This window comes from Phocoena sinus, chromosome 20 (genome assembly GCF_008692025.1).
Source record: "Phocoena sinus isolate mPhoSin1 chromosome 20, mPhoSin1.pri, whole genome shotgun sequence".
Classification (NCBI taxonomy): Eukaryota; Metazoa; Chordata; class Mammalia; order Artiodactyla; family Phocoenidae; genus Phocoena; species Phocoena sinus.
Window position 1 is genome coordinate 9493795 of NC_045782.1, and position 21988 is coordinate 9515782.

The 21988-nt window shown below is 44.4% G+C and overlaps 1 long non-coding RNA gene across 1 annotated transcript; it reads right to left on the reverse strand.

Annotated features, from left to right (window-relative positions):
- Positions 1-612: 612 nt before the first annotated feature.
- LOC116746095 lies at positions 613-16913 on the reverse strand. Its single transcript, XR_004347630.1, has 4 exons — positions 16865-16913; positions 13910-14053; positions 13042-13109; positions 613-733 (listed from the first exon to the last, which is right to left on the reverse strand). It is a non-coding gene; the product is annotated as an uncharacterized LOC116746095 (long non-coding RNA).
- Between the last annotated feature and the right edge of the window lie 5075 nt (positions 16914-21988).

The window sequence follows — 21988 nt, forward strand, 5'->3', positions numbered from 1 at the left end:
GACGGGGGCGGGGGCAGGGGAGGCATGCAACCTCCTAGGGGCACTCACAACCTTGGTTTAGAGTCAGTGAAAGACCCCAGCCACCCAACTGTCCAAGTTAGAAACTTCATGGCCATCCCTGACTCCACCTTCTCTCATCCTTCACGGCCCATAAAGAACCTGCTCCAGCTGAGTCAGGCTGCTGGTCACTCAACATCCAGCAGTTTATGTCCAGTCCCACTGCAAATGCCACCATATCTCGTGTTCCTTCCAAAACAGACATTCGAAACATTACTCCCTGCTTAAATCCCTTCAATGAACTTTCCTCTACTTTTAAAATCCCCGTGAACTTTCCTCTACTTTTAAAATCCCCGTGAGTGTGGGCGGGGCTTAATGACTCTTATCACAAAGTATAGAAAGGGAAAAATAGTGGGGAAACCTGGCAGACACCACCTGCACCAAGTGACTAGGTTTATAAGAAATAAGAAGTCATGCTGACGTCATGCTCCCTGACATGATGCAATAAGGCCACATCCCCTCTGTAGTATTCTTCCCCCAAATCCATAACTTTAGACTAATCATGAGAACACACCAGACAAAACCAATCTGTGGGACAGTCTACAAAACCCCTGACTGCTGTTCTTCAAAAGCATCAAAGTCACGAAAAGCAAAGAAAGACCAAGAAACGGTGACAGATTGGAAGAGACTAAGGAGACATGACAACTAAATACGATGCAGTATCCTGGTTTGGACCCTGGAACAGAAAAAAAAAATTAATGGAAAAACTGGAGAAATTCAAATAAAGTTTTCAGTTTAGCTAATGGTATTGTATCAATGCTAATTTCTTAGTTTTGATAAACACGCTGTGGTTATAGAAGAAGTAATAAGGAAGATGTGTGAGGAGTATTTGGGAACACTCTACTGTCTTTGCACCCCACCTATAAATCTAAAATTATTTCAAAAAAAAAGTTTAAAATTTCAGACTCTTTAGTATGGCTTGTAAGTTGCTTCTCTTTCTGTCATACTCTTTTATTATAACTATCTTATTATCAAAGTTTCCAAATATACACAAAAGCCCAGAAGATTCAACATAATGAATCTCTATGTGCCCATCACCCAGCTTCAACAATTATCAACATTTTTCAAATTTTATTATTACTCCCTGTGATAATGTGATAATATAAGAAATATATATTTGGTCTGCGTGCCCCATTTCTGGCACAAGAGCTTCTATAATCTGAGTGACAGAGGTGAGAGGAGCATCTTTTGTTACTCATAATAAGCCGCTTTCAACCACACCTGAGTTTAATAAGGTAACTCTAGGTGGGCCCTTATTTAACTTCAGGATGGAAGTTGGATACTAGAGGAACCAACGGCATGATTAGAGAGGGCTGAAACGTTCAGCCCCACCCCTTACTCTCCAGGGGAGAGGAGCGAGGCTGGAGATTAAGTTAATCACCAAGCAACCTGCATAAAAATCCCTAAACGATGGGGTTCAGAGAGCTTCTGGGTTAATGAACACACTGAGGTACTGAGGCTGGCACACCTGGAGAGAACATGGAAGCTCCAGGCTACCCCCTCTTCCCTCACCACACCTTGCCCTATACCTCTTTTCCATTTTGCAGTTCCTTTACAACAAACCAGTAATAATTAGTAAACTCTTTTCCTGAGTTCTGTGAGCCATTTTAGCAAATTATTGAACCTGAGAAGGAGATCCCAGGAAGCCTCAGTTTATAGTCAGTTGGTCGGAGGGCCCAGGGCTTGCAATTAGCATCTGAAGTGGGGGCAGTCTTTTAGGACTGAGCCCTTAACCTGTGGCAGTCTGTGCTCACTCTGGGCCGGGCTTAATGACTCTTATCACAAAGTATAGAAAGGGAAAAATTCCATGTCTGGAGTGATTGAATTGGGACTTCCCTGGTGGCGCAGTGGTAAAGAATCTGCCTGCCAACGCAGGGGACACAGGTTCAATCCCTGGTCTGGGAAGATCCCACATGCCGTTGAGCAACTAAGCCCGTGCACCACAACTACAGAGCCTGCGCTCTAGAGCCCGCGAGCTGCAACAACTGAGCCCGTGTGCTGCAACTACTGAAGCCCACGTGCCTAGAGCCCGTGGTACGCAAAAAGAGAAGCCACTGCAGTGAGAAGCCCATGCACTGCAACGAAGAGTAGCCCCTGCTCACCACAACTAGAGAAAGCCCGCACGCAGCAACGAAGACCCAACGCAGCCAAAATAAATAAATACATACATACATACCCTATTTAAAAAATAAAAAAGAATTGATTGAATTGTAGGACACCCAGTTGGTGTCAGGGTAGTTGGAGAATTGGTTGGTGTGAGAGAACAAACAAAAACAAAACACCTATTTGGTGTCAAAAGTGCTATTAGTAAAAACAGCTAATAGTTGGTGTCAGAAGTGAGATTAGCTAGACTGGCCCTAGCTCACAGAAATATGTGGTTTGAGAGGAGAAAGGATAAAAAGATGGGAGATGCAGAACCTTTGATTCCTGGGTGGCCATGTGGTCACCCATGGCATGGAGCAGCAGCTGTGCTGCACTCAGTTACTAAAGGTAAAAGTAACAAATGGAATTTAAAATTGGATTCAACTCCCAGGAAGTTGTTTCACTAGATGCATAAGGAAATGCAAACCAATAAGAAAAAAAGTGAAATATACAATCCCCTGGTAATTATTTGTAATAGCTAAAATGAAATTTGAAAAGAGTTCTGGTTTGGACTTTGGTGCTAGACTAAGCTTGGGTTTGAGTCAGTCTGAGTTTCGGCCACCAGCCTCAAAGCTATCCAGTAAATAATTAGGCTGGGACAACAGAAAGTACCTCTAAGGCCTCTGCTCACCAAGAAGGTAGTCAGCATGGGGGGAAGGCAAAAACCACGGATCTACTGAAACCAGGAATATAGTTGTGAAGGAGTTGCTTCATTTTGTAGATTGGTATCATCAGCTTCCTGAAGGACCTTTACTAAAATGGATTGTGAGAGTGACTAATTGAGGGGCAGTATCTTTGTTTATAAGTGCTCAGGATACAACAGCATGTTCGGGTTCATACAGGACCCACAGTTCACTATTAAACAATCATAGATGGCTGTATGCCAACCAGACACACAGGAGATTATTCCTGAGGAATAATCCTAAAGCTATCCAGGACCCACCAAAAGTCACCTCATTAACATAAACTCAGGTATAGTCAAAGGGGCCTCTTATGTATAACAAAAGACACTCCTCTCACCTCTTATCACTCAGGAAATTCCAAGGGTTTTCCACACTTTTGAGCCAAGAATCTGGGATGAAGACCAAAATATGTATTTCTTACATCACAATATCACACGCCCCCAGCTGTTTCCCAGAGTGTTTTACGGCACACCCCAGACATCAGTTAGCTCACTTATATGCATCTATAACTAATGAAGGCTTTTAAAAAATGTAACCACCATGCCATTATCATACCCAATAAAATTAACAATTATTCTTTAATATCTTATCACAATACCCAGTTCATATTCAAGTTTCTTTTCTTTTTTTTTTTTTGCGGTACGCGGGCCTCTCACTGTCGCGGCCTCTCCCGTTGCGGAGCACAGGCTCCGGACGCGCAGGCTCAGCGGCCATGGCTCACGGGCCCAGCCGCTCCGCGGCACGTGGGATCTTCCCGGACCGGGGCACGAACCCGTGTCCGCTGCATCGGCAGGCGGACCCTCAACCACTGCGCCACCAGGAAAGCCCTCATATTTCTTGAATTATCTCAGAAATGGCTTTTACAGTTGGTTTGTTACAATCAAGAAATGAATAAGATCTACACATGGCTTTCGGTTGTTATCTCTCTTAAGTTTTTTTGTTGTTTTTCTATAACAGACCTCCTTCCCTTTTTTACTTTCAGTCCACTGATTCAATGAGAAACTAAATCACTTGTGCTGTAGAATGTTCCTCATTCTGGATCTGGCTGATTATTTCCTCTGGGTGTTTTTTTAATCTGTTCATCTATATTCTTTAGCTCTATAATCTGGCAGTTAGATCTAGATGACAAACAAGGCCCTTTTAATGTGGCCACCGCCAACCTCCACAGGCTGATCTCATCCTGCTTCCTGCCCCCTCCCTACCCTCGAGCCAGGGGCTCTAAATGAAGACACCACACTCTCTCAGTGTGGAACTTCCCTGTTTTCTTGCACAATTAATTCCTTCTCAGCCTAAAGCTCACTTCCTTAGGAAGGGAGGCCTTCCTTGACCCCAGATGAGGGGAGACACCCCCTGATAATACCTTGTAAATCCCCTACAGCCATAAAAGGGCAGCCTAGGTCCCTGGTGGATTGAGGGGAAAGAGAACTTTTCCCCACTCCCTTGGCCAGAAAAATAACCTCTCCCTAAGTTCCTGCCGTCTCCTACATGAAAGCATATTGTTATCTCCGAGCAGCGGGATTACTAAGGATTTGTTTATTCATTTTGTTTTGCTGTCCTGCTCATTTTTCTTCCGTGAACACACAGTACTTCTGTAATAAAAACGTTTAATTTACAAATTTGCCCACCTTAATAATTCACTTACTAAATACTGATTGAATGCACACACGGCTTTGTGTTAGAGATGCAGTGGGGGAAAAAAAACAAGAGAATGGTCCCTGCTTCCATGAAATTTACAAGGATCCCTTACCCCCATCACTCTCTATCACATTACTCTTTAATTTTCTTTGAGCACGTATCACAGTTATTTTACTATGTCATTCATTTATTTATGTTTATTACCCCTCCTCCTCTAATACACACTAAAAAGTGAATTCCATGAAAGGGGAGACCTCGTCTGTCTGATTGTAACTATGCCCCAGCACAGCGCCTGGGATGTAATAGCCACTCGGCATTTACTAAAGGAATTTTTTTTTTTTTTTTTCCGGCTGCGCAGCTTGAGGGATCTTAGTTCCCTGACCAGAGATTGAACCCCGGCCCATGGCAATGAAAGCACCAAGTCCTAACCACTGGACAGCCAGGGAATTCCCTAAAGGACTTTTAGAAACCTATTCCTGCTATACTGGAGGAAAAATGGACCGTGAGAGGGCAAGACTTGAGACGGATCAGCTAGGAGTTTTTGGTAGCAATACAGGCAAGAGCCTTGATGCTGGAGAGAAACAGGTTAAATCCTAGGGCTAATGAGGAGGTAGAAATAACAGATGGTGAGCAATTCTATTGGAACAAAGGGAGGGCAGAGAAGGAGCTGAACGTTCCCAGCCAGGACAACCAGATTGAAGGAAGTGCCGTGTGCTCACAGTGGGGACACAGGAAGAGAAGGGATGGAGTTAGAGCGGTTGGAAGGGTTGGGAGAGAAAGGTAATGAACTCAGGGTGGGACTTGTTAAGTTTGAAATGCTCATGGGACCTCGCGGTAGAGATTCTGGTAGGCAATTGACATGTGAGATGGAATTCACACAACTAGGCGAGTGGATGAGGACCCTAGAAAGAAGAAGGGGCCTTCAAAACGGAATCCTGGTGGAGGTAAGGATGGTCAGAGGAAGAGGAGGCAACTAGGGGAGGGAGAAGTGCTGAGAGCACTGGAAAACCAGGAGGGTTCAGAAACAAAGAAAGGGTGCTCAGCTGTGCCAGACACTGCTTAGGCCAGGTCAGATCAAAGTGAAGAAATGTCCCCTGTACTTCACAACAAAGACAAGAGAGTATTCAACAGAGTGGTGGTGGCAGCCTTGAGAGGGTGGAGAGTGAGAGGGAGGCGAATTGGAGGCAACAATTGGGCAACTTAGAGAATACAGAAGACCCTAAAAAGAAAATTCAAATGGCCCTCAATCCCAACACCCAGAGATAACCACCATCGCCCTTTTGGTGTGCTTACAGTCTCTTTTATCAAAATGTACATATTTTTACAAACTTTAATCTTACTGTACATCATGCTAACTAGCTTGCTCTTTTAATAAAACAATATGTTATGAACAGCTTTTGGGGACTTCCCTGGTGGCGCAGTGGTTAAGAATCCGCCTGCCAATGCAGGGGGCACGGGTTCGAGCCCTGGTCCGGGAAGATCCCACATGCCGCAGAGCAACTAAGCCCGTGCGCCACAACTACTGAGCCTGCGCTCTGGAGCCCACGAGCCACAACTACTGAGCCCTCACGCCACAACTACTGAAGCCCGCGTGCCTAGAGCCCATGCTCTGCAACAAGAGAAGCCACCGCAACGAGAAGCCTGCGCACCGCAACAAAGAGTAGCCCCCGCTCGCTGCAACTAGAGAAAGCCTGCGAGCAGCAACGAAGACACAACGCAGCCAAAAATAATAAATAAATAAATAAATGTATGTATAATATGTTTATGAACAGCTTTTTTATGTCATTAGACAGTCTCTTTGTCTCATCTGTCTATACAGATGGCTGTATATTAGTTTACTTTATGAATGTGACATGGCCTAGTGGGACATTTAGGCAGTTCCTAATTTTTCTCTATTATAAAGGAAAGAGGAAGTAGAAAGTGTCCCAGCTGGGAACCGAAGCAGGACCCAAGACTGTCTGGGCCTCCCTGGTGGGCGGGGAGTTGATATGCCTGAGACACTTCGCATGGAGTTTCCGGCCAAGGAAGGAGGAAGGCAGTTTGCAGGGACCGAGGTAGAAGCGTAGGATGAGGAAGACAACATGGGCCTGTGTGGGGTGCTAGTCCCAGCCCAGCCTCGTGGACACAGATCTGAGGCCTAGAAGACAGGAACCACAGACAGAAGCCAAAGAGCTGCTGTAAAGCGGAGGGGCATGAAGAGAACAGCACAGCACCTAGAGCCCAGGAAGCAAAGTCATAACGCTTTCACTGTCAACACGCCAGGAGTCCACACTTGCCAACATACCCATTGTCACCTTGACTTATCCCCACATGACTCTGTTCATCCCCTCTTGGGTTCAATCTCCTACCTCCTCCCTTTCCTGCTCCAGATCCTCTCATTGGACCCTCTGAGATTTAAGGTCAACAAGATGCCCCAAATCATCCACCTCTTCTCTTGGTTTTCCCTTTGCCTTCTTGCTCTCAGAAACTTGGTGCTCCTCCAAAGCCACTACCCCCTTGCAACCCTTTGAAGAAATATTTTTTTCTCCCACATTCCACAAATTCTGAGATGAGGCAGTTGTCTTTCTTACCGTATGTTTTTGCTTCCAAAAAATTTCTCGTCCCTCCAAAACCCCAGCCTCTTTGAAGCACATGCCAGGAGACTAGACCAGCCATTACCCTTCCTGGGGCAACCATCCTGTGACATCTACCGGCTTCATCAAGGGCTTGAGCATTTGGCTTATGTTTACTTCTCCATCTTTAATCATGTCTTCATTTGTGTAACTGAGACATCCACTGAGATAATCCATCCAACAGCCCAACCTCTCAGCTCCTTGCCCTCTTCTCTTCCACCCCTCCTCAGCCACACGCTCCAATGGCCAAACCCCAGAGCCCTGTCATTAGCAGTAACTGCACCTCTTCCAACCTTCTGATTCCCAGCACCCCACTACTATCCATCCTTCTAGTCCCCTCTCTGATATCCTCAGTTCAACAATCCGTTAACCTTTCAGGTTCTTTAGTCCACGTTTTCACTGCCCGTCACCCTCTTCACATCTTCACATCCCACTTCACCCAGTCTAGGTCCATGACTATAATGATTCCTTCGCACACACTCTTAATGCTCTTGTCCCACCATTTTCCTTGCAAAACTGCAAGAAGGATCAAACCAAACTCCACCAACAGTGAGACTTTCCCTGAGCAACTGAGCACGGCTGGGGATAAACAAGTGGGCTGACAAATCTCACTTTGAATGTGTAACAACAAATCACAAGTGGGCTCTTAGCACACCCAACCATCCTATGATTTCTCTACTCCATACTCTCTTCTGCTCTCTGAAATTCCCCTTCTTGCCTCAGATGGCAACACTGCACGGCCCTATCCTCAGAACTTCCTCATCTTTCCACCAGTGCTTCTTATGATATCTATTCCCTGCAATTTCCGTTTTTCTGTTTGTTTTTTTTGGTCATTCATGTTAAATGCATTCCTCAAATGTCTGGTCATCCTTTCTTCTCCATTCACATCCCAACCACTCCGATGAAGAGTACCCTTGTTGAGATAATGCCAAGCCCAACGGTCAGTATTCACTCTCTTAGCAGCATTTAACAGAGTTGTTAAATGCACTCACTCTTTGAAGCACTGTGTTGGCCTCCGGGACAGCACACTCTCCTGGTTTTCCTCCCCCTTTGCTAGGGTATCCTTGTGCTGGTTCCTCCTCCTCCTGCCTCTCTGTCTGTCCTCTACTCTCCTTTCTCCCTTGCCCTCCGCACCTGTCTTCCCCGTGCTTCCTCATGTTTATTTTGTTTTTAATATTTATTTATAAAATGTGTATATATTTATTTATTTGGCTGCGCCCGGTCTTAGTTGCGGCATGCGGGATCTTTAGTTGCGGCATACAAACTCTTAGTTGCGGCATGTGGGATCTAGTTCCCTGACCAGGGATTGAACCTGGGTCCCCTGCATTGGGAACATGGAGTCTTAGCCACTGGACCACCAGGGAGGTCCCTTTTTTTTTTTTTTAAGTATTTATTTTTGGCCACGCCATGCAGCACGCGGGATTTTAGTTCCCCGACCAGGGATCGAACCCATGCCCCCTGCAGTGGAAGTGCAGAGTCTTAAACACTGGACCACCAGGGAAGTGCCTGCTGTGCCCATTCTTTGCAGGCCAAGCCCGTTTTCCCAGGGCCTTTGCCCTTACTGTTGCCTTCGCTGGAACACTCTTCCTCCCAAATCCCACTCCCTTCCTGAAGGTCACTGCCTCAGAGAGACCTTCCCTGACCTCGCTAACTAAAATAGCCTGTCAGTCTACCTCCTTATCTTGTTTCCTTTTTCTTCACAACACGTATTTCTCCCTAAAGTTGTATATGTATTGCTGACTTGTTTGCCTCTCCCCAATTGAATCCCCAGCATATTGAACAATATCCGGTACACAGTAAGTACCCAATAAACCTTTGTCATATGAAAGAAAGAAAAGGAGAGGGAAGAAAGAGACAAAGAACAGGTAAGCAAAAAGCCTGAGAAACAGGTTTCGGTTAAAGCCAGCTTAAATCACCGGCTCCTCCCCTCTGCATATTCCATCAATCATGTTGATGGTGGCACAGCAATTACAAGCACAGGAGTCTGCCAGGCATGAGTACAAGTCCCAGTTTGACTGGTGTCAGCTGTGTGGTTTTAAGCAAGTTACTTAATCTCTCTGAGCCACATACCCTGCTTTGGCAAATTTTTATGAGTGCCTATTTACAACAGAGGCATTACGCCATATCTGTTGTGAGGATTATATAAGATAATTTATGAAATATCTCTGATACCAATCATAAGTGCTAATCATAAGTACTCAGTAATCTGGTGTCATTTACACCCATTCTTCAAGTTTTGCCATGATACATTCTCATCTGTTTATAATCATCTGTGTTTGCAATTCAGATTTTCTCAGTGATCAAAGAATTATTTAGGACTGTTTTGGTGGGGTTTTTGTTGTTTTGTTTTGTTTTGTTTTGGGCCATGCCACACAGCATGTGGGATCTTAGTTCCCCGACCAAGGATTGAACCCGTGCGCCCTGCAGTGGAAGCGTGGAGTCTTTTTTTTTTTGGCTGGGTTGGGTCTTCCTTGCTGCGTTCGGGCTTCTCATTGCGGTGGCTTCTCTTGCTGCGGACCACAGGCTCTAGGCCCGCGGGCTTCAGTAGCTGTTGCACGCAGGCTCAGTAGTTGTCGCTCAACGGGCTCTAGAGCGCAGGCTCAGTAGTTGGGGCGCACGGGCTTAGTTGCTCCGAGGCATGTGGGATCCTCCCAGACCAGGAATTGAACCTGTGTCCCCTGCACTGGCAGGCAGATTCTTAACCGCTGCGCCACCAGGGAAGCCCGGAAGCGTGGAGTCAACCACTGGACCACCGAGGAAGTCCCAGGACTGTTTGGGGGTGTTTTCTTTTTTTTCTTTTTATTTTTTTTTTGCGGTACGTGGGCCTCTCACTGTTGTGGCCTCTCCCGTTGCGGAGCACAGGCTCCGGACGCGCAGGCTCAGCGGCCATGGCTCACGGGCCCAGCCGCTCTGCAGCATGTGGGATCTTCCCCGACCGGGGCACGAACCCGTGTCCCCTGCATCGGCAGGTGGACTCTCAACCACTGCGCCACCAGGGAAGCCCTATTTGGGGGTTTTTTAACGGTTGGACTTTTTTACTTAAACATTTGTAAATTTCTGGTTTATTGCATTGTGGTTGGAGAAGGTGGCCAATACAATTTCAAGTTTGGGGTTATCTGGTATTTCCTTCAAAACTTCATATTTTATCAATATTTATAAATGTTTCACTGACATTGAAAAATGTGTGTTCTCCATTTATGAGATACAAGGTTCAAGAAATATCATTTGGTGGCACATATACACAATGGAATATTACTCAGCCTTAAAAAGAAATGAAATTGAGCTTGTAATGAGATGGATAGACCTAGAGTCTGTCATACAGAGTGAAGTAAGTCAGAAAGAAAAAGACAAATACCGTATGCTAACACATATATATGGAATTTAAGGGGAAAAAAATGTCATGAAGAACCTAGGGGTAAGACAGGAATAAAGACGCAGACCTACTGGAGAACGGACTTGAGGATATGGGGAGGGGGAAGGGTGAGTTTTGACAGGGCGAGAGTCAGTCATGGACATATACACACTAACAAACGTAGTAAGGTAGATAGCTAGGGGGAAGCAGACGCAAGGCACAGGGATATTAGCTCAGGGCTTTGTGACAGCCTGGAGGGGTGGGATGGGGAGAGTGGGAGGGAGGGAGACGCAAGAGGGAAGACATACGGGAACATATGTATATGTATACCTGATTCACTTTGTTATAAAGCAGAAACTAACACACCATTGTAAAGCAATTATACCCCAATAAAGATGTTTTTAAAAAAAAAAAAAAAAAGAAATATCATTTGAAGGCAAGCTCCAGGATGGAGACTTTATCTATTGCTGTATTCCTGGTATCCCGCAAAGGGCATGGTGCACATCAGACACATTCAATAAATATTTGCTGAATGAGTGGCTAATTAATCAATTACCTATTATCATTTAGATTCTCAATACCTTTGTACCTTTGTTTATTTTTTCTTACTTCATCTGCCAAAGACTGCTGTGTTATGTCACAGTTTCTCACCACTATTATCTTTTCTAGTCTATATAGCTATATAGATATATATATAGTTTCCCAGGGTATTTCTAAATATTTGGACTTTATATATTTCAATACAATATGATTTCGTGCCTAAAGGTTTATGGCTGTTATATAATCATTGTAAATATACCCTATATCAATATAAAATTAACACTTAACAAAACATCTATACCATATGGTTTAATTTTATTATGCATTTATTATTTGGAATAAGCAAAACATAATAATAAAATTCAAAATGTGCAATAGTACCTTTTCATAAAAGTGAAAAGTAATTTCCCTTTCCCTCTGGTCTCCCATTGCCCTGTTTCCCTACCCTGAGGCAACTACTGTTAACAGAATTTTGCTGACTAGCCTAATTTGGAAACATTATTTTTTTTCATAGAGGAGTTTAAAATAGTTACATGAATTGTTTTGATCCATGTATTTGGAATAATTAGTGATCTTATTTTATGTTTTCTCTTTCTTATGCTTCCTTGATGCTTTATATTCTGTTATATGGATTACATTTTCTTTGCTTTTATCTTCTCTGGAGGTTTGGAGGCATATATCTCATTTTTTATTTCTCTAATGTTTTCCTTTAACATTTCCAAAAGTATTCTTAACTTGTAGTCAAGAATAAAATAACATGGGAATTCCCTGGCGGTCCAGTGGTTAGGACTCCGTGCTTCCACTGAAAGGCGCACGGGGTTCGATCCCTGGTTGGGGAACTAAGATACCGTATGCCATGTGGCATGGCCAAAAAAAAAAGGAGTAAAATAACATGCTATGAGTCTCCCCAGTTAAATCAAGAAGTTAAGCATATCTGTTTCCTCCCCTCCTCAGATAATGTTGATAAACTGGGAGTTACAGATAGAGATTGTTATTATTGTTCTAATCTTGCTCTGTGGTTGTAAGGGAGACTTACCCACCTGTTAAGGGTTCAATTGTATCTCCCCAAAATTCATATGTTGAAGTATTAATCCCCAGTACCTCAGAATGTGACTGTATTTGGAGACAGGGTCTTTAAAGAGGCAATAAAGTCAAAAAGAGATCATTACAGTGGGTGCTAATCCAATATGACGGATGTCCTTATAAAAAGAGGAAATCTGGACACCAACGTGTAAAGAAGAAAGATCATGTGAAGACACAGGGAGATGGCCGCCATCTACAAGCCAAACAAAGGGGCCGCAGAAGAAACCAATCCTACTAATGCCTTGATCTCAGACTTCTGACCTCCTGAAACTGTGAGAAATAAATGTCTGCTCCTTAAGCCACCCAGTCCCTGGTACTTTGTTATGGCAGCCTTAGCAAACGAATACATCACCCAAAATAACTCAAGGAAAAAGGGGATCATGGGCAAGCCCCCTCTCATGGTTCCACACAGTGTCTCTAACGACCCTCTAGAGAGAAACCTATAGAGGGGGATGGAGCACGATGTATTCCCGGCTGCCCTGCCCTCTGTGGGCATCTCTTCCTTAACACTCAGTGGTCCCTGATGAGGATGCAGTGACTGATGCCTCCTGGATGACATTGACCAGGAAGTGACCCTCCCCTGCTCAGGATTCTGCCTTGCTAGCTTCCCATTATAAGGAGGTAAACAATATTTACTGCAACATTTAGATATCTTCCCCTGGAGGGAACGAGGAGAGAGACACCAGGCATGGAACTCCTGCTCTAGTGACCTTGTCCCTTGCCCCACATCCGAGATTGTGTCTCACTGGCAGATAACTCATTTCCAACGCTCTACCTCTTTCCACGATTCTCTCCCAGTCCCTGCTGAGTTGATGCCCTTTTCTCAGGAAACACCACCCCTTCCTTCCTATGGAAAGAATCTATTCCCCAAACCTTCTTGGGCCTTGTAAACATTATAGCCAAATGCATTTTTCCTGGTATCTGAGTGCCTACTCACCACAAACATACAGTGGAGGGCGACTGTGGGTGTGTGGGTGCAGTGAGCTCAGTCTCCAGGAGTCTCAGCTGGGAGAGGGAAGAGAAGAGAAATGCTGAAGGGTTGTATCTGCAGGGTGTCTACACCCTGAATTCAAACACTCCACCCCATCTGATGAATATTTCCCTTCTGAAGACTCCATCTGGTCCTCACCTGGCTGATAACACTGGTTTCGCCAAGCTAAGAGAGCATTCACCCTCCACCCTACCCAGGTTACATTATGAAACATCCTCATCCGACATTCATAGGGTCCTCTGAGCAGCATCACTCTTATGCCTGGGTCTCCCTCCATACCTCTCACTCCCATGGTTTTGACTTCCCCACCTCAGGGAAGAAAAAACATTACCCATTCAGTTGTCCAAACCCCAAATTTAGAAACCATCTTTGGTTTCCTTCTTTTTTTCCATCACCTCCACATTCAACTCATCCGCAATCCAGTTCTCTTCCTATGCATCCCCCTGGTCCACACCTACGTCATTTCTCACCTGGGCTACTGTGATAGCCTCCTCACATTGGTCCCCCTGCTTCCACTCTTCCCCCCCGCTCCGCCAATACAATCCATTTGCCAGGCATCACCAAAATAATCTTTTAAACATTAAATAAGATCATGTCACTCCCTTGCTTAAAACCCTCCAATGCCTTCTAGACTCCTCAGAAGGCCCTACATGATCTAGCCCCTGCCTACCTCTCTCATCTTGTCTGTCTCCTCCTCTCGGACCCCTCTGCCCCATCCTAATCACTGATCTCTTTCTGGTTCCTTAATACGACTCTTCTCCCCCAGAGCCTTTGCCTCTTCCCTCAACCAGAATGTGCTTTGCCTCCAGCTCACCACATGGCTGTCTCCTCCCGTCCTTCAGGCCTCCTCCGAGAAGCTCCCCTCTCTGAGCGGAAGCAACAGAGCATTATGGTCAGGAGCACAGACCCTGGAGCCAAACTGCCAGGATTCCAATGCAGGCTCTTCCAGTTTCCTGATCTGCAAAACAGGCATGAGGAAAACCATTCCACTTCCTCGTAGGTTTGTTATGAGAATTACAGGAGTTAATACATGTTAAACACTTAGACTGGCATACAGGTGAGACAGTATTATGATGTCAGCTGTTATTATTATTATATCCTGCAGGCCCACTGCTAACATTTGTAAGGCCCAGGACAGCAGCACAAATGAAGGCACACGTACTGTAAGTCTAAATATTTTATTGTATGTGGGACTTCCCCGGCGGTCCTGTGGTTAAGACTCTGCGCTTCCAATGCAGGGGGCATGAGTTCAAACCCTGGCTGGAGAACTAAGACCCCCCATGCCGCGCGGCCCCAAAAAAACAAAAACAAATAAAACCAAAAAAATAAATAGTTTATTGTATAAATCAAGCTATGCTCAAGGCCAGGCCCATATTCACCCCATCGGCCTGCTCACCTCCTCATGATCCAGAGGCTAAAGGAACCAAATTCTTCCCAGACCAGGGCTGCTGCCTGCAAGCCTGAGGGTTAGCTCAGAATGGGTGGGCAGAGTGAGCAGAGCTGCTCTGGGCCCAGATGCCCACATGGTTGACCGAGACCCACCAACACACACACACAACAGCAGACTCTCAACCTCCCATCCACTCCAGCTGGCCCACTGCTCTCTCGTAATTCCCATTTGCTCAGTTGCTTACCGCACTGGCAAAACCCTTCTCAAAGGCCGAAAGGGAGGGAAAGGGGCCTCGTGTTTCAGTATTTGTGATACACCGGGCGCCCTGCAGCCTTGCCACCGAAGTGCAGTCCTCGGGAACAGAAGCCTCGGCATCACCCGGGGGCGTGTTAGAAAAGCAGACTCTCTGGTCCCCTCCCAGCCCTGCTGAGTCAAAATCTGCATTTTAACAAGATCCCCTGGAGATCTGCATAAAGTTAAGCAGAGAGCTAGGTAGGGGCCCCTCTTGCCCAGGTCTCAGTGTGGTTCTGGTTCCCTAACCACAAGAGCTAGAGTAGCCACTGGCCCAAGTCACTCCCCATCACATCACATTGTTGATTTCCTTCACAAAACTTAGTAGAGTCTCTAATTTCTAGTTTACTGCCTGTTTCCCAAAGTGTAATATAAGCTACAGGGAGGGACCTTATCTGTCAAATGTTTAGTGCTGGATTCACTGGGTCCAGAACTGGGCCTACACAGAGAATTCCACTGACTCTAAGACATCTTCAATTGTAATACACACTATTATTTTATGTACCACTAAGAAAAAAATGCTGCCTGGTAAATTATAGCACAATGCTTTCTAAGCACTTAAAATAGGTATTGTATGCTAATTAAAAGTTATTTTAGGCCCTTCAAAAAAAAATCATCCTGGTGCATACACGAAAAGAAAATTGTAAGTAAAATAAATTGGTTAAAATATTCACAAAGTTTCTTCCGAGTCCGACTCTTCTGATTCATTTTCTGACTGACCTCTGTGCCATTAAGGGCACTGGTGATGCAGCATTTCTCAAGACTGATCCCCTACTGTCACTGAGATTTTCTCCCAAACTGCTGGTGCTTTCCTGTTTTACCTCATGGTAAATCATGTGGTAAATCAACACCTTCACTCACGTCCAATTTTTGCCCCACTCCTTTGTTTCCATGACTTTCTTAATATATCATTAGGGTTTTTAAAATTAATTTATTTATTTATCTTTTGTCTGCATCTCATGGCATGCAGAATCTTAGTTCCCCAGCCAGGGATCGAACCGTGCCCCTTGCAGTGGAAGCGCAGAGTCTTAACCACTGTACCACCAGGGAAGTCCCTATCATTCGTTTTTTTGTCTCAATTTTAAAACACAGTGTAATCTTTTTGGAGACTTTTCAAAATTGAAATATAATTGACATATAACATTGTATATATTTTAAGTGTACAATGTAATGATTTGTACACATACATGTATATACATATATATGTATGTGTCACTGAGTCACTTTGCTGTACAGAACAAATTAACACAACATTAACATTTTTTTTAAATTTATTTTCTTATTTTTGGTTGCGTTGGGTCTTCGCTGCTGCACACAGGCTTTCTCTAGTATTGTCGAGCGGGGGCTATGCTTCGTTGCGGTGCGCGGGCTTCTCATTGTTGTGGCTTCTCTTTGTTGCAGAGCACAGGCTCTAGGAGCGCGGGCTTTGGTAGTTGTGGCACGTGGGCTCAGTAGTTGTGGCTCGCGGGCTCTAGAGCACAGGCTCTGTAGTTGTGGAGCACAGGCTTAGGTGCTCCGCGGCATGTGGGATCTTCCCAGACCAGGGCTCGAACCCGTGTCCCCTGCATTGGCAGGCAGACTCCTAACCACTGCGTCACCAGGGAAGTCCCAACACAATACTGTAAATCAATTATACTTCAATAAAATTTCTAAAACAAGATCTACTCTCTTAGCTTGGACACTTTTTTAAAAAATAGACTATATTTTTTTAGAGTAGTTTAGGATCACAGCAAAAGTGAACAGAAAGTACAGAGCATTCCACATACCTACTGCCCCCACATGTGCAGAGTCTCCCCCACTATCAACATCCCCCATCAAAGTGGTACACTGGTAACAATCAGTGAAGCTACATTGACATATCATTACCACCCAAAGTCCATAGTTTAAATAAATTAATTAATTTTTAAAAAACAACATTGTTTATATAGGGTTCACTCTTGGTGTTGTACATTCTATGGGTTTTGACAAATGTATAATGATATGGATCCACCATTATAGTATCATATAGGATAATTTCACAGTCCTAAAAACCCTCTGAGCTCTGCCTACTCATCTCTCCCCATCCCCCAACCCTTGGCAACCACTGACCTTTTTACTGTCTCCAGAGTTTTGCCTTTTCCAGAATGTCATATAGTTGGAGTCACATAGTGTGTAGCCTTTTCAGATTGGTCCTTTCACTTAGAAATATGCATTTAAGTTTCCTCTATGTTTTTCATGACTTGAGAGCTTATTTCTTTTAATGTTGAACAATATTCTATTGTCTGGATGTACCACAGTTTATTTAGCCATTCACCTACTGAAGGACATCTTGGTTGCTTCCAAGTTTTGGCAATCACGAATAAAGCTGCTATAAACATCCATGTGCAGATTTCTGTGGGGACATAAGTTTTTCAAATCATTTGGGTAAACACCTAGAAGCATGAGTCCTAGGTCTTATGGTAAAAGTATGTTTAGTTTTATGACACTGCCGAACTTTCTTCCAAAGTGCCTGTATCATTTTGCATCCCCACTAGCAACGAATGAGAATTCCTGTTGCTCCACGTCTTCATCAGCATTTGATGTTGTCAGTGTTTTGAATTTTGGCCATTCTGATAGGTGTGTTGTGGTATCTCATTATTGTAGGGAAATGACATATGATGTTGAGCATCTTTTCATGTGTTTATTTACCATTTATATATCTTCTTTGGTGAGGTGTCTGTTCAAGTCTTTTGCCCAATTTTTACATCAGGTGGCTCTTTTTTCGTCTTGTTCAGTTTTAAGAGTTCTTTGTATGTTTTGAATAACAATCCTTTATCAGATATGTCTTTTACAAATATTTTCTCCCAATCTGCAACGTGTCTTCTTATTCTCTTGACAGTGTCTTTCACAGAGCAGAAGTTTTTAATTTCAATGAAGTCCAGGACTTCCCTGGAGGTCCAGTGGTTAAGACTTCATGCTTCTACTGCAGGGGGCATGGGTTCGATCCCTGGTCAAGGAACTAGGATCCCACATGCCATGCGGTGTGGTCAAAAAATAAAAATTACAATTAGTAAAAATTATTTAATTAAAATCAATGAAGTCCAGCTTATCAACTATTTCTTTCATGGATCACGCACAGAAGTTGGTTCTGCCTTTGGACATTTTAATTACCTGAACCAATAAATGCTCTTTTTGTTTCAGTAGAGTTGAGTTTCTGTGACCTGATATGTTTCCTTAAAATGGACTCTAGTCACGGCCAGCAATAAATGATTGACATCTTTACTTTTGTTAATATAATTTTTAGAATTTACACTATATATTTTCTCTTTAAAAGGATTTTTTGAAACATATTCAGTGTCATAACTGGGTTTATAAAAATTATTTACAGGGGCTTCCCTGGTGGCGCAGTGGTTGAGAGTCTGTCTGCCGATGCAGGGGACACGGGTTCCTGCCCCGGTCCGGGAGGATACCACATGCCGCGGAGCAGCTGGGCCCGTGAGCCATGGCCGCTAAGCCTGCGCGTCTGGAGCCTGTGCTCCGCAACGGGAGAGGCCACAACAGTGAGAGGCCCGCGTACCAAAAAAACAAAACAAAACAAAAATTATTTACAGTCATGCCAAGATTTCCCCATTTTGGGAGTTTTTATTTCACTTCATCTCTTGGTGAGTTAAAATATCTTGGGGCTTCCCTGGTGGCGCAGTGGTTGGGAGTCCGCCTGCCGATGCAGGGGACACGGGTTCGTGCCCCGGTCTGAGAAGATCCCACATGCCGCGGAGCGGCTGGGCCCGTGAGCCATGGCCGCTGAGCCTGCGCGTCCGGAGCCTGTCCTCCGCAACGGGACAGGCCACAACAGTGAGAGGCCCGCGTAACGCATAAAAAAAAAAAAAAAAAAAAAAAAAAAAATATCTTAAAAAAAAAAAAAAAGGAGAAGAAGGAGACATAGTGGTATTTCCAAACCCAAACATTCTCAGAAATGCAGTTCTCTTGCCCTTCACACGCAAGAGGAAACTTGCATACACTTACAATAACTGACTCATAGCTTGTGTCATGACTACAGACGTTGCTCCTTTGTCTTCTGGGCGTTTAGTGTTACAGAGATGTCTCAAGACCGACTTTTGTTCCTTTCTAGGAAGCCTTTTAACTTTGCTGAGCTGTATTCTTTAACTCACATATTTAGTCAGGATGGATCTGGGTTCAGTTCATTTTTAATACTTCACCTGGGTTACAGTATGCCCTCCAGCCCACTAACTCAAGTGGAGCCGCGCCCTGGGGAAGGCTTCTCCCAGTACAGATTTGTCACCTGTGACGTCACTCCCACCAGCTCTGTTCTTATCTTTGGGAGCAGCTGGTTTCCTTATCTTCCCTTGTGCTGTTTTAATTGCTGGTCCTTTTTTTCTAATCTTTTGGTCCTTTTCCTGTGCATCTTGTTCAAGTTTGTCCTCTGTTTCCCTCTCCCGCTTTGCCCCACTTTCAGTTCTGTTCTTTAGTGATTCACACGTGGACTTTAGCTCTCTTTGTGCATTTTTTTTTTTTTTTTTTTTTTTTTTTTTTTTTATGCGTTACGCGGGCCTCTCACCGCTGTGGCCTCTCCCGTTGCGGAGGACAGGCTCCGGACGCGCAGGCTCAGCGGCCATGGCTCACGGGCCCAGCCGCTCCGCGGCATGTGGGATCCTCCCAGACCGGGGCACGAACCCGCGTCCCCTGCATCGGCAGGCGGACTCTCAACCACTGCGCCACCAGGGAAGCCCTCTTTGTGCATTTTTTGAGTTTCCATGCAATTCTCCTTCTTCCCCAAACACGCACTGGTGCCTTTTCATCTCAGTCTTTCGTTCCTTAAAGAACTCTACTCCTCCTTCTAGTGAAACCCTTCCTGAAAATTCCTTCCAAATCCTACAGTAAATATTTCTCAAGAGTTCTGTTTCTTTCTTTCAGTCTTCAGGAGATGTGCCCTTTCCCTTGTTTTGATAAAGTTTTTCAGAATCCCTATAATTTTTTTTTTTTTTTTTTTTTTTACGGTACGCGGGCCTCTCACTGTTGTGGCCTCTCCCGTTGCAGAGCACAGGCTCCGGATGCACAGGCTCAGCGGCCATGGCTCACGGGCCCAGCCGCTCCGCGACATGTGGGATCTTCCCGGACCGGGGCACGAACCCGTGTCCCCTGCATCGGCAGGCGGATTCTCAACCACTGCGCCACCAGGGAAGCCCCTTATAATGCTTTTAACATTATTATTCCGTGCATAAGGAGTTGTACAAAATGTAATAGAAATGAATACACACCACCCCCCACACACAACTTTTCTTTTTTTCTCTTTATTTATCCTGAAAAGCAGAACCATCTCTCAGACTCATGACTGATGAACTTGTAGTGAATATGCAGCTTCTCTTGGCCCTACTCCCTGTCCATCCGGACAGTGGCTGAATCCCCGCTCCAGGCTTAAGCGGGAAGACCTGCGACATGGGCGTCACAGCCGCTCTAGTGGTTCAACGTCACTTCTGGCGACTCAGCAGAGCCACACGTCCTCTGCCTCACCTCGGACCCAGGTTCCCCACCTCTACTCCCCAGGGCTTGTGCTTCTTTCTCCTGCACTGTTTCTGAATACCTGTTCTCTACACAATTCTCTTCCTATGGCTTCTGCTTATTTATGGATTCAGTTGCCTTGTGGCTTTTGCTCACTCCCTGCTTTCATACTTCTCTCAGTTCCCTCTGATGACTCTCAGGTTGTCTTCAGTAACTTTCCCAAGAATGAAGATCCAAGTCATTGTTCAGTCATCATTCAGTAAGGGTACCTCTCTCTGTTGGGCAGAGTTCTTACCTCAAGCAACCACACAGGTCTCTGGTTTCATGTCTCCTTTTGGGTTGGCTACTCCTTCTTGGATCAATCAGCTGTGGCTTAGATAATGGAGTCTGTGTCAGTCAGCTATTGCTGTGGAACAAAAAAAAATCCCACGAAGTCTTAGTGGCCTACAAATATCAGCATTTATTTCACTCATACATTGGTTTCACTCAACATTGGTTGAGTGAAACCAATGGTACTGGCACAAAAACAGAAATATAGATCAATGGAACAGGATAGAAAGCCCAGAGATAAACCCACACACATCTGGTCACCTTATCTTTGACAAGGGAGGCCAGAATATACAATGGAGAAAAGACAGCCTCTTCAATAGGTGGTGCTGGGAAAAATGGACAGATACGTGTAAAAGGATGAAATTAGAACACACCCTAACACCATACACAAAAATAAACTCAAAATGGATTAAAGACCTAAATGTCAGGGCAGACACTATAAAACTCTTAGACGAAAACATAGGCAGAAGACTCTATGACATAAATCACAGCAAGATCCTTTTTGACCCACCTCCTAGAGTAAGGGAAACAAAAACAAAAATAAACAAAAATAAACAAATGGGACCTAATGAAACTTAAAAGCTTCTGCACAGCAAAGGAAACCATAAACAAGACGAAAAGAGAACCCTCAGAATGGGAGAAAATATTTTCAAATGAAGCAACTGACAAAGGATTAATCTCCAAAATATACAAGCAGCTCACGCAGCTCTATATCACAAAAACAAACAACCCAATCCAAAAATGGGCAGAAGCCCTAAATTGACATTTCTCCAAAGAAGACATACATATGGGCAACAAATACATGAAAAGATGGTCAACATCACTAATCATTAGAGAAATGCAAATCAAAACCACAATGAGGTATCACCTCACACTGGTCAGAATGGCCATCATCAAAAAATCTAGAAACAATAAATGCTGGAAAGGGTGTGGAGAAAAGGGAACCCTCCTGCACTGTTGGTGGGAATGTAAATTGATACAGCCACTATGGAGAACAGTATGGAGGTTCCTTAAAAAACTAAAAATAGAACTACCATATGACCCAGCAATCCCACTACTGGGCATATCCCCTGAGAAAACCATAATTCAAAAAGCTACATGTACCACAATGTTCATTGCAGCTCTATTCACAACAGCCAGGACATGGAAGCAACCTAAGTGTCCATTAACAGATGAATGGATAAAGAAGATGTGGCACATATATACAATGGAATATTACTCAGCCATAAAAAGGAACGAAATCGAGTTATTTGCAGTGAGGTGGATGGACCTAGAGTCTGTCATACAGAGTGAAGTAAGTCAGAAAGAGAAAAACAAATACCGTATGCTAATGCATATATATGGAATTTTACAAAGTGGTACTGATGGACCTAGTGGCAGGGCAGGAAAAAAGATGCAGATGTAGAG